This window comes from Armigeres subalbatus, chromosome 3, assembly GCF_024139115.2.
Source record: "Armigeres subalbatus isolate Guangzhou_Male chromosome 3, GZ_Asu_2, whole genome shotgun sequence".
Lineage (NCBI taxonomy): Eukaryota > Metazoa > Arthropoda > Insecta > Diptera > Culicidae > Armigeres > Armigeres subalbatus.
In genome coordinates, this window is record NC_085141.1 from 36486444 (window position 1) to 36500323 (window position 13880).

Sequence of the window (13880 nt, forward strand, 5' to 3'; positions counted from 1 at the left end):
CATCTAAACGAAAAATATAGTCAATGCGAAAAAATTTACACGGATGGATCAAAAACGACTGAAGCTTGTGGTATAGGGATATGGTATGAATCAAATAACGAAGAATTGAAAAGTAGAGTCAACAATTCTATGACTATCACGAATGTCGAAATGATGGCTATCAATACGGCCATAGATACAATTAACACAAAAGAACACCAAAAATTTGTTATATGCTCAGATTCAAAATCAGCCTTGATAAACATAAAAAACAGAAATATAAAAGATAATTTTATTACATACGACATAATACAAAAATTGAGCAAAACAAACAAAAGTATATACCTGCAATGGGTACCAGGTCACAAAGGAACTTAGGAATGACCATGCAGACAGGCTCGCCAAAGAGGGTTGTAATAGTGAACAGATGATTTACACAAAAATTCCAATGAATGATACAATGAATTTAGCAAAACAAGAAACACTAGACGACTGGATACAAGAATACACAACAATATCGACACAAAAAGGCATTAAACACTACAACTTACTTCCAAAACCAACATTTAAACCATGGTTCGATAAATTTGAATTAGACACAACACAAATTGTAACGATAGGAAGACTAAGAACATACCATACTCTAACAAAAGAAAAACTATATATGTGGAACCTTGCTCAAGATGATAAATGTGACGAGTGTGGGGTAAAGGAGGATTCAGAACATATCCTTCTACACTGTGAAAAATACGTACAATCTAGAACAAAATACAAAATACTAACACAACACAGAAACATCGACAGTTTACTTAACCAAGCTAAAATTAAAGAATATCGAGAAATATCAAAATTCTTAAAAGAAAATAATCACAAGCTTTGAAACTAACATCTTGGAGAACGATTTTTACTTTTATAAACGCTTAACTTAGCTTAATCACCGATTAAAAAAGGATCGGTGCCATTTATTAATAACTCGAGGAAAAACAAAATCATTAGAAATCGCGATCGAATTAACAAATGGGCGATGGCTATGCCCTAAACGTATATGCTTCACGACTTGACAACCCTTGGCAGTATAGACTGGAAACGTCAGTCTCGCCACCCCGCAAAGAAGAAGAAGAAGAAGATATTTCATTTTGCACCCTGTATTCCTTAGACGTAGTTCACGTCAAAACATCATCAAAAATTGGGTGCACAAAATAGGTTGAGGATGGAAAGATTAATATTAGAGAAAAGTGGGGCACGAGTACGCACTTAGTTTTCAATCGAATATGGGGATCTTATGAAACAAGCTTCTGCATATCTGTCAGTTTGAATATGAATCTGAATCATAAATTTTCCCAGCAGCTGTTCTAGATTCATTTTTTATACCAGTCAACTGTCAAAAAATTAGAACTGTTATAACGCTCAGTTATATTTTCTGCAGATTTGAACCACGATTGAATCACGAGATTAAAATATTTTTCAATTGTTTTAGTGTATGAATGCGTCATTTTATCTACGGATCAATCTACTTTGCAATTCCGGCGCCTTTCTTGACAGCAGCATAATGATTTCATTTTATTGAAAATTTGTAAAATATGAATGGAACACTGCTGGGGAAACCAGTGAGTTTGTTCTATTTTGCTCCATATTCAAACTAGAATAGTGGTCGAAATTTTGGAATGAATCTGAATCACTTCTGATTTCACTCCAAAATACATTAATATCTTGTGTCATATTACCGTCATCTGACTTATAAAAATATCTGATTAATGATGGCTTTGGCAAAGTGATCTATTATTGGAAAGCATATTTCATATGATCTCAAATTTATTTGCAAAATTATTTTGTATATCAAAACGTCTTAATTTTACATATATTGAAAACAAAAACTCTTGCCAATAAAAGAAGAAAAGTCACAGTTTTCCTTGAACAATTGGATTTCGACAACACATTAACGTAAAAAATAATACACCCAGGTTTTTTTTTTCACGGTTGGAATTCATTAATTTCTCGGCTAACCCGAACTTTCACATCTTTTCAAATACCATCTGAATTTTCTTTGATTTTTTGTGAATTTTTTCGTGGGGTTAACTCATTGTTTCATTGACGCTGAAGGTCTTAAACGACTAAAACCAAACCGTGTAAAAAAAAACCTGGGTGTATAGCCGTTAACGTTTAGTTAACGAAGAAAGTTACCGTTACCGAGGATTAACGTTTTATGAAGATTAACGGAAAAATTGTTAATCGTTGATATTTACGTTAACGGTTTGACGAAACGGTGTTAATCGTTTATTAACGTTAACATCCGTGTTCCGTACACTGTGTCTGGTAGCAAGGTCCAATCATCTGTGTACCTGGTGAGTTGTTGAATGGATATTTTACTAAATAATACCGGGTGACTAACTTCCCCCTATGGCACACTTCCCCCAAACGCCGCTAATCTCAAAAACCGAGTGAAAACTAATTAAACGATAATCGTTTTTTACGGTTTCAAGTAGGTTTATAAAAAGCGCATTAAATAATTCCAATGAACATTTCCATAAATCCAAAAATATTCGGAAAAAAGTTGCGTAAAAAACGACCCAATTAAACGAGACCCCAGAATGGTTGACGGTTTTTGATTCGAAATGTAAATTTTGTGACACCGAAAGCAAATTAAGATATGGACCTGATTAATATAAGAGATAAAAGAGCAGACAACAATATCAATATGTCCATATCATGTTTTGTTCTTCTGTTCTGTTCATGTCTTCTGCCCAGGTACATTATATCACAGTTAAAATACCAATAAGAAACTTGAATGCTCCTGGACGAGAAAAGTGCATATCTACGTTGTCACATTCCTCAATGTGGCGGTAGTAACAATGAGAAAGTTTTTTCAATATTTTCTTTTCTTTCAATTAGCTAAATTGAAATAAAATGGAATTACGCTTCCACTTGTTATTTCATTGCAGCTGATCCTAGGATGAAGAATGTTCTTTGAAACACTACTAGTTCCGAGCCTCTCCAAGCGCCACAGCTACCATTGCGGATAAAAGAAGTAAATGATAAATTGCAAACTTATATTTTTTTCCTCATTTCCAGCACTCAATTTTCTGCCAACCTTCGTCGACAAAGATGGAATCACCAGGAGCGCACTCACGTCAGAGATCCATTTAATCCGCACCGCATCGCATTTCCCAGAACGATATGTCTGCCATTAAAGGGAAATTATCTCGAAATATGCGATGCGAGTCCCGAAGGGGGTTGGCGCGGAACGAGGATAAACTTTTCCTCGCTTCATTCGTCAGCTCATTTTGAAGCACACCTTGATGCGATCAAAACTTCCCCTACCGGAAGTGGGGTTGCAGAGCAGAGGACTCTGCGCAACTCTCGGCGGAGAAAAATGTGAAAGTTGGAAAACTGATTAAAAGCATAAACAGGCCCGCTCAGCAGCTTCTGTTCGTACGGAACCATCACGGAGTGGGTTTCCGTTTCCACCGAGTTCAATCATTCATCCGGTCGCTACGAACAGAACGTATAGCTTGATCGAAAAAGAATGAAGGAACACTGTTGCTCCGCGTTCGAGTGGAGAAAGTTTTCGCTTTGAGATTTTTCCGCGTGGATTGAAATGCACCATTCCAGGTACGACAGAGCTGGCTATTACAAGGGATGCTGGATAAGTCGTTGATATTTTTTTTTTAAATCGAATCATCCTCGATTACGAATGTCATTTTGAGCATGATAGATCTCAGTATATCCCCTCATAATGAAATGCAATATACCAATTAGCAATCATTTGATTGTATGTAAGCATTGCGGTTATCTCAGTCTTAACAAACGGACTAAATCGAATTAGAATCTAATCAAAATCGAATTGATCAAAATTGAAACGAAATCTAGTCAAAATCGAATAGAAAACGAAACAAAATCGAAAAACAAACAATATCAAAATCGGGAAAGGGTTATTTGCCCTAACCCATTCGGCCGAAAGCTATTTGGCCAAAGGCCACTAGGTCGAACAAACCATTAGGCTGAAACCCATCTGGCCGAAAGGGTATTTTATTTATCATCAGACTAAGGCCGGAGTGGCCTGTGCTGCACATAAAAGACTTCTCCATTCAGCTCGGTCCATGGCTGCACTTCGCCAACCACGCAGTCTGCGGAGGGTCCGCAAGTCGTCCTCCACCTGATCGATCCACCTTGCCCGCTGTGCACCTCGCCTTCTTGTTCCCGTCGGATCGTTGTCGAGAACCATTTTCACCGGATTACTGTCCGACATTCTGGCTACGTGCCCGGCCCACCGCAGTCTTCCGATTTTCGCGGTGTGAACGATGGATGGTTCTCCCAACAGCTGATGCAACTCGTGGTTCATTCGCCTCCTCCACGTACCGTCCGCCATCTGCCCTCCACCATAGATGGTACGCAACACTTTCCTTTCGAAAACTCCCAGTGCGCGTTGGTCCTCCACGAGCATCGTGCAGGTCTCGTGTCCGTAGAGAACTACCGGTCTTATAAGCGTTTTGTAGATAGTCAGTTTGGTACGGCGGCGAACTCTATTCGATCGTAGCGTCTTGCGGAGTCCAAAGTACGTACGATTTCCAGCCACTATGCGTCTCCGAATTTCTCTGCTGGTATCGTTATCGGCGGTCACCAGTGAGCCCAAGTACACGAATTCTTCAACCACCTCGATTTCGTCACCACCGATAGAAACTCGTGGTGGGTGGCTTACATTGACCTCTCTTGAGCCTCTTCCTATCATGTACTTCGTCTTCGACGTGTTGATGACTAGTCCAATCCGTTTAGCTTCGCTTTTCAGTCTGATGTAGGCTTCCTCCATCCTCTCAAAGTTACGTGCCATGATATCAATGTCGTCGGCGAAACCAAATAACTGGACGGACTTCGTGAAAATCGTACCACTCGTGTCAATCCCTGCCCTTCGTATTACTCCTCCAAAGCGATGTTGAATAGCAGACACGAAAGACCATCACCTTGCCGTAACCCTCTACGGGTTTCGAAGGGACTCGAGAATGCCCCTGAAACTCGAACTACGCACATCACCCGATCCATCGTCGCCTTGATCAACCGTATCAGTTTATCCGGAAATCCGTTTTCGTGCATTAGCTGCCATAGCTGGTCCCGATCGATTGTATCATATGCGGCTTTGAAGTCGATAAATAGATGATGTGTGGGCACGTTGTATTCGCGGCATTTCTGCAATACCTGACGTATGGCGAACACCTGGTCTGTGGTAGAGCGTTCACCCATAAATCCCGCCTGGTACTGCCCCACGAACTCTCTTGCAATTGGTGTTAGTCGACGGCATAAAATTTGGGAGAGTACCTTGTAGGCGGCGTTCAGCAATGTGATTGCGCGGTAGTTGCTACAATCCAGCTTATCGCCCTTTTGTAGATGGGACACGACACCTTCCATCCACTCCTGCGGCAGAACCTCATCCTCCCAAACCTTGGTAATCACCCAGTGCAGCGCTCTAGCCAGTTCTTCACCACCGTGTTTAAACAGCTCTCCTGGTAGTTGGTCAACTCCAGGGGCTTTGTTGTTTTTCAGCCGGCCGATCTTCTCCTGGATTTCCTGGAGATTCGGAGCCGGAAGTCGCATGTCCTGCGCGCGTGCTCCTAGGTTCATTACCATACCGCCACCGTCGTCTGCCATATCGCCATTCAGGTGCTCTTCGTAGTGCTGCCGCCAGGCTTGTAAAATGTCATCTGCATGTCATTTGACTAATTTGTCCGTAACTTTCTTTCGAAGCCAAATTTATTCCATAATTTTAGATGCACTCATAACGCTTGAGTAGGGCTATATTTTTGTCCAAGGGTACATTGCTCTAAATATAACATCTGAGGCTGGAGAGTGAAAATTCCTCAAAATGTCACGTGTCATTTGACATAATGTCATTTGAATGACATTTTGCCTCCCACGCCCCAGATAACATATTTAAAGCAATGTCTTGTTAGACAAAGTTATAGGCACATTTAAGCGCTATAAGTTCGTCATACATCATGAAGCGATAGCTACCTTCTGAAAAAAGTTCTGGGAAAATTATTCAAACGAATGCAAATGACATTTTACAACACTGGCTGCCGCCACCTTTGGATCACCTCACGCTTGTTCGTAAGAAGGTTCCCGTTTATGTCCTTACACATATCGGGCTGTGGCACGTGGCCCTTACGTGAACGGTTCAACTTCTCATAGAACTTTCGTGCGTTATTAGCGCGGTACAGTTCCTCCGTCTCTTCACGGTCTCGATCTTCCTGCTGGCGCTTTTTCCTCCGGAAAATCGAGTTTTGTCTGTTCCGCGCCCGTTTGTATCGTGTCTCGTTCGCCCTCGTGCGGTGTTGCAGCAATCTCGCCCATGCTGCATTCTTCTCCTCAACTAACTGCTCACATTCGCCGTCATACCAGTCGTTTCTCTGATCCGGAGCCACCGTGCCTAGTGCAGCGCTTGCGGTGCTTCCAATGGCGGATCGAATATCTCTCCAGCCATCTTCAAGAGATGCTGCGCCTAGCTGCTCTTCCGTTGGGAGTGCCACTTCCAGCTGCTGCGCGTAGTCTTGGGCTAGTCTACCGTCTTGTAGCCGCCCAATGTTAAGCCGCGGCGGACGACTCCGACGCGTGTTGATCACCGTCGAGAGTTTTGAGCGCAGACATACTGCGACGAGGTAGTGGTCGGATTCAATATTCGCACTGCGGTAAGTGCGAACGTTCGTGATGTCGGAGAAGAATTTACCGTCGATGAGAACGTGGTCGATTTGGTTTTCCGTTACTTGATTAGGTGATTTCCATGTGGCCTTGTGGATATTCTTGCGGGGGAAGAAAGTGCTTCGGACTACCATTCCGCGGGAGGCTGCAAAGTTTATGCATCGTTGGCCGTTGTCGTTCGATACGGTATGCAGACTATCCGGTCCGATGACCGGTCTATACATTTCCTCCCTTCCTACCTGAGCGTTCATGTCACCGATGACGATTTTGACGTCCCGCAGTGGGCATCCATCGTATGTCTGCTCCAGCTGCGCATAGAACGCTTCTTTCTCGTCGTCGGATCTCCCTTCGTGTGGGCAGTGCACGTTGATGATGCTATAGTTGAAGAAACGGCCTTTTATCCTCAGCTTGCACATCCTTGCGTTTATTGGCTGCCACCCAATCACGCGTTGGCGCATCTTTCCCAGCACTATGAAGCCGGTTCCCAGCTCGTTGGTGGTGCCACAGCTTTGGTAGAAGGTAGCCGCTCGATGCCCGCTTTTCCACACTTTCTGTCCTGTCCAGCAGATTTCCTGCAGCGCTACGACATCGAAGTTGCGGGGATGTAATTCATCGTAGATTATCCTGTCGCAACCTGCGAAGCCCAGCGACTTGCAGTTCCATGTTCCAAGCTTCCAATCGTGATCCTTTATTCGTCGCCTAGGTCGTTGCCGATTGTATCGAGTCGTATTATCTTCTATGTCGTTCGTAATAGTTGTTTTTAAAGGCGGCTTATTGGGCCTGCGCAAACCTCCTGTCTCGTCGGAGGGCCGTCGTGTCAGGGCTGTTTAGCGTCCCACCTAACACCAGGACTTGGGCTTGTGCGCTTTGAGCGGCACACGGTCGCTTTGGCGGAGCCTACTTGCGGATACTTGCAGCTTTTTATAGAGGTTTAACAGGGCCCACTGTCGAACCCCACCACATCCTAGGCAGGCGCCACAACTCGCAGATGGCCTGGGGAGGGATCGTCAAGCCCTTGGACATAGTCCCTGCTGCCCCCGAAAGGGTCATTTGGCCAAAAGGGTCGTTTGGCCGAAAGGGTCATTTGTCCGAAAGAGTTGTTTGACCGAATGGGTCATTTGGCCGAAAGGGTCGTTTGGCCGAAAGGGTCGTTTGGCCGAAAGGGTCATTTGGCCGAAAGGGTCATTTAGCCGAAAGGGTCGTTTATCCGAAAGGGTCATTTGGCCGGAAGGGTCTTTTAGCCGAAAGGGTCATTAAGCCGAAAGGGTCATTTGGCCAAAAGGGTCGTTTGGCCGAATGGGTCATTTGGCCGAAAGGGTCATTTGAGCTTGAGCTTGATTGACTGCTCGTAGTTGCTACTCCATTATGACCAGATCAGCTGTTCTTGCACAGGGAACCAACAGATGTTTGCTTGGGACTAGCACACATCTTCAATGTACAAGTACTGGTGATCTCATTTGTTAGGTCATACTGGCGCCTGCCACGTCAGAATGCAAGTCAATGTAGGGAAGGGGGAGGAAATGATGATGCAATCACTCGCCCACTGCAAGCCGAATATACCTCTGCACTTGCCACGAGCTCATGCGGAATTTGTTGGAATTTCTGGGTTAGGTTGGAGAGGCAGAGGGCCGTCTTGGTTAACGAGCTGCCAATGTGATAGATAGGAGAAGGTAACTGATGGAATTTCTAATTGGATGTAGGAAACGAGCTCTATAGTTCATTTCCAATTCAAGCAGATTACTGTTAGAATACTCAAGTTGAAGGTATAGGAATAGTAATGGAAACGGTATGGAAGTCCATTTCCAGTTCTAGTGATTGCTAGAACATGAGAAATGAAGAGAAAGATACAAAGTAGGAGAATGGAACGGACCTGGGATTGAACCCACGACCTCCTGCGTATGAGGCAGAAGCAGTAGCCATATGACTACCGAGCCCGCTCATTTGGCCGAAAGGGTCATTTGACCGAAAAAGTCATTTAACCTAAAGGGTCGTTTGGCCGAATGGATCATTTTGCCGAAAGGGTCAGTTAGCCGAAAGTGTCATTTGGCCGAAAGGGTCATTTGGCCGAAAGGGTCGTTTGGCGGAAAGAGAGGTTTAGACGAATAAGTCATTTGGCTGAATAGATTATTGAAAAGTGAGAAATTAGGAATGAGAAGAGAATTGTCCCACTACCCACTTCGCGCTAGTCACTTTTCACAGTGAGAAGTAAGAAATGAGGTAAGAGAAGTGAGACGTCTCACTTGTCACTCCTCATTTCTCGCTTTAAAAAGTGTGAAACCTAAAATGAGACGTCTCACTTTTTACAGCGAGAAGTGATAAATGAGGAGTGACAAGTAAGACGTCTCACTTCTCTTTCCTCATTTCTTAATTCTCACTGTGAAAAGTGAGTAGTGCGAAGTGGGTAGTGAGACGTATCTCTTCTCATTCCTAATTCTTCACTTTTCATTGAACTTTTCGGCTTAATGACATATTCGGTCAAATGTGCTATTCGGCTAAATGACCTATTCGCCCAAATGATCCATTCGTCCAAACGACCTTTTCAGTCAAATGACCCTTTCGGTCAAACGACCCTTTCGGCATAACAACTATTAAGACCAAACCACACTTTCGGCAAAACGACCATTTCGGTTAAATGACCCTTTTGGGCAAATGACCATTTCGGTTAAATGACCCTTTCGGCCGGTGCGGTAAGACGCGCGGCTACAAAGCAAGACCATGCTGAGGGTGGCTGGGTTCGATTCCCGGTGCCGGTCTAGGCAATTTTCGGATTGGAAATTGTCTCGACTTCCCTGGGCATAAAAGTAATCGTGTTAGCCTCATGATATAGGAATGCAAAAATGGTAACTCGGCTTAGAAACCTCGCAGTTAATAACTGTGGAAGTACTTAATGAACTTAATGAACACTAAGCTGCGAGGCGGCTCTGTCCCAGTGTGGGGATGTAATGCCAATAAGAAGAAGAAGAAGAAGACCCTTTCGGCCAAACGACCCTTTCGGTCAAATGACCCTTTAGGCCAAACGACCCTTTCAGCTAAATGACCCTTTCGGCCAAATGTCCTTTTCGGCTAAATGACCCATTCGGCCAAATTACCCTCTCGGCTAAATGACCCTCTTGGCTAAATAACCCTTTCGGCCAAATAACCCTTTCGGCTAAATGACCCTTTCGGCCCAACGACCCTTTCGGCCAAATGACCTTTTCGGTCAAATGACTTTCGGCCTAATGGTCTGTTCGGCCAAATGGTATATTTGGCCAAACAACTTTCGGCTTAGTGGCATTAGGCCAAATTGAAATTGATTCAAAATCGAAACAAAGTCTTATCAAAATTGTATTGAAAACGAATCAAAATCGAAAAAGTATTTATTGAAATCGAAAATAAATAGACTCCAAGTCGAAAATAGATCGATTAAAAATTGAATTGAAACAGATTAAAAGTCACAATCGAAATGGAATTGAAATCGTATTGTTATCTAATTGAAAACATATCGAAAACAATATCGAATAGTTATAAGAATCGAATCGAAATCAAATCGGACTCGAAAAATAAAAACGGAAATGAAATCGAATTATAATCGAATCGAAGTTGAATCGGATCGAAATCGAGTCCAAATCGAATCAAAATCCAATTTTAAAACTATTCGAAATCGAATCAAAATCAAATTTAAGCTAAAATAAAATCAAAATGATTTTTAATCGAAATCGAATCAAAATCGAAACAGAATTGATTCAAAATAGAAACAAATTCGATTCGGAATGGAATGTAAAATTGATTCCGAATTAAATCGAAATCGATTTTAAATCGAACCATGATCAAATGGAAATCAAAATCGATTCGAAAAGAAATTAAAATGTAATTAAAATTGATTCGAGAACGAACCCAAATCGAATCAATTCGAAATCAAATCTAAATCGATTTCTAATCAAAACCTAATCAAAATAAAATCGAATCAAAGCCGAAGTGATATCGTATCAAAATCAAATATAAATCAAATCGAAACCAAAACTATTTTAAAATTGAAGAGAAATTAAATCCTAATCGAATGAAAAACGATTCGAAAACAATTCGGAATCAACTCAAACTTGAATCGAAATGGAATCGAAATCGAATCGAATCAAAATCGCAAGCAAATCAATTTGAATACAAATCGAAATCAAACAGAAATCGAATTGGACTCGAATCGAAAACGAAATAAAATTCTGATTGAAATAAAATCGAAATGGAATTAAAATCCGGTTGAAATCGAAGTCTAGTCGAAATTCAATCGACATCGAATCAAAACTTGATTGAAACGAATTCGAAATTGAGTTCAAATCGAATCAAAATCCAATTTTGAAACTATTCGAAATCGAATCAAAATCAAATTTAAGCTGAATTGAAATCAAAATGATTTTTAATCAAAATCGAAACAGAATTGATTAGAAATAGAAACAAAACGACTCGAATTGGAATCTAAAATGTATTCCAAATTGCATGAAAATCGATTCTAATCATGATTCCAATTCCAAAATAAAATTGAATTGAAATTGTTTCGAAAATGAGCCCAAATCAATACAAAATCAAATCGAAATCCAAATAGAAAAAATAAATCGAATCGAACCAAAATTTCTATCCAATTGCACTCAAGTTCAATCGAAATCAAATTGAAATAGAATCCAAATTATCCAACTCCAAATCAAATCTAAATCGAATATTATATATTATAAAATAAAATTGAAATAGAATCAAAGCCGAATCGACATTGTATCCAAATCAAATATAAATCAAATCGAAACCAGAACGAATTAAAGATTAAAGAGAAATTGAATCCTTATCAAATCAAAATCGAATCGAAAACGATTGGGAAACGACTCAAACTTGAATCGAAATGGAATCCAAATCGAATCGGATCAAAATCACAACCAAATTGATTTGAAACCGAATCGAAATCAAATAGAAATCGAATTGAACTCGAATCGAAAACAAAATAAAAATCCGATTGACATAGAATTTAAATGGAATCAAAATCGGGTTTAAATCGAAGTCCAGTCAAAATTAAATCGAAATCGAATCAAAACCGAATTGAAATCAAATTTTAAGACTTTTCGAAATCTAATCAAAACACCGAATTGAAATCAAAATCGAATCGAAAATTCTGTCTCGATTTGAAATAGAAACAAAAGTGATTCGAATTGGAATCTAAAATTTATTCCAAATTGAATCGAAATCGATTCGGCAATAAAATAAAATTGAATTGAAATTGATTCGAAATCGAACCCAAATCGAGTCAAATCAAAATCGAATCGAAATCGATTAGAAATAGAATATGAAATAATTCTGAATCGAATAAAATCAAATCGAAATCCAAATCCAAATAGAAAAACCAGATTAATCCACCTAGCGGTGATGATGCCTTTCTCGTTTTTTTTTTCGAGTGAGTAATTTCTACGCATTTTTGGTATGAAAAAAAAATATTTTGGGCATATCTACCGAGCCCATAGTCAGATCTGGCCAATTTTCAATAGGACATGTTTTTGCGTCGAATGCAACCTGTTGCGAGGAAATTGGTTGAAGGAAAGTGCTAAAAAAGTGAGCTATAATTTTTTACGCGCTTTTTTATGAGAAAAAGTCTTTTGGCCATAACTTCCAAGCCCATTGTCCGATCCGGCCAATTTTCAATGGGAAACAATGGGACAGGATTCTGCGTCGAGTAAGTGCCTGAAACAAGGGTTAGACTTTTCCACTCGTTGTTGCCTAAAAAAAGTTTTTTGACCATAATATCGGAGCCCATAGTCCGATCCGGCCAATTGTCAATAGGAAACAATGGGACAGGATTCTGCGTCGAATGCAACTTTTTGCGAGCAAATCGGTTAGGGCTAAGTGCCTGAAAAGTTGGCTAGACTTTTTGCACACATACACACACATACACACACACAGACATCACCTCGATTCGTCGAGCTGAGTCGATCGGTATATAACACTATGGGTCTCCGAGCATCCTATAAAAAGTTTGTTTTTGGAGCGAACATATAGCCTTTACGTATACTTTGTATATGAGAAAGGCAAAAATAAATCGAATCGAAAACGATTCGGAAATGACTCAAACTTGAATCGAATTGGAATCGAAATCGAATCGGATCAAAATCGCAACCAAATCGATTTGAAACCAAATCGAAATCGAATAGAAATCCAACTGGACTCGAATCAAAAACGAAATAAAAATCCGATTGAAATAGAAGAGAAATGGGTTTCGGGTTCAAATCGAAGTCCAGTCGAAATTGAATCGAAATCGAATCAAAATCGAATTGAAACGAATTCGAAATCAAGTCCCAATCGAATCAAAATCGAATTTTGAAAACTATTCGAAATCTAATCAAAATCAAATTTAAACTGAATTGAAATCAAAATGATTTTTTAAATCCAATCAAATCAAAATCGAAACAAAATTGAAATGAAATAGAAACAGAATTGATTAGAATTGGAATCTGTAATTTATTCCAAATGGAATCGAAATCGATTATGTTTGAATCGAAATCAAAATCGATTCGAAAATAATTTAAACGCAAAGAGCCAGGAGCTACCATTTCCTTGATCTTTATTCAACAATCGTGTTTGTACCTGTCGGTAGATTTCCAAGCTCTCAGCAACATCAAGATTCCACGGAGAAGAGACATTTCTTAAAATTTTAATGTTTGATGTCGTAATTGAATGATTTTCCTGATATACATGTTCAGCTACCTTAGACCTAAACTCATAATTTAATCCCTTATCAGTTTCCCTTTTAGCCTTACTTACTTCTGCAATATGTTCTTTGAACCTTACATCTAACGATCTTTTTGTTTGACCTACATATACTTTATCACACTGTGAACAATTAATTTGATAAACCCCGGCCTTATTAGATAAATTATTATTATTAGATAAATTATTATACCTACGCATAGTATAAATAGTGTAAGCTGCGATCATTTTCTTCAAGTCGAGTCAAGTACGAGACACTGAAGACGGCCTTACTGTTGAGGTCGAAATACGTATCTGTCAAGATACAATTAAGTGGTGGAATTCAATGGGATTGTATAAACTCGTCTTATGACAGATGAATTAAAAATCAAATTTAGACTGAATTGAAATCAAATGATTTTTAATCGAAATCGAATTGAATCGAAATAGAAACAAAATCGATTCGAATTGGAATCTAAAATTTATTCCAACTTGCATCGAAATCGATTCTAAATCGATTCATG

At 40.2% G+C, this 13880-nt stretch overlaps 1 protein-coding gene across 1 annotated transcript in view; it reads right to left on the minus strand.

Annotated features, from left to right (window-relative positions):
- LOC134224604 (adenylate cyclase type 6) overlaps positions 1 to 13880 on the minus strand; it is an 804830-nt gene that overhangs the window by 424179 nt on the left and 366771 nt on the right. The gene's annotated exons all lie outside the window — the stretch shown is intronic.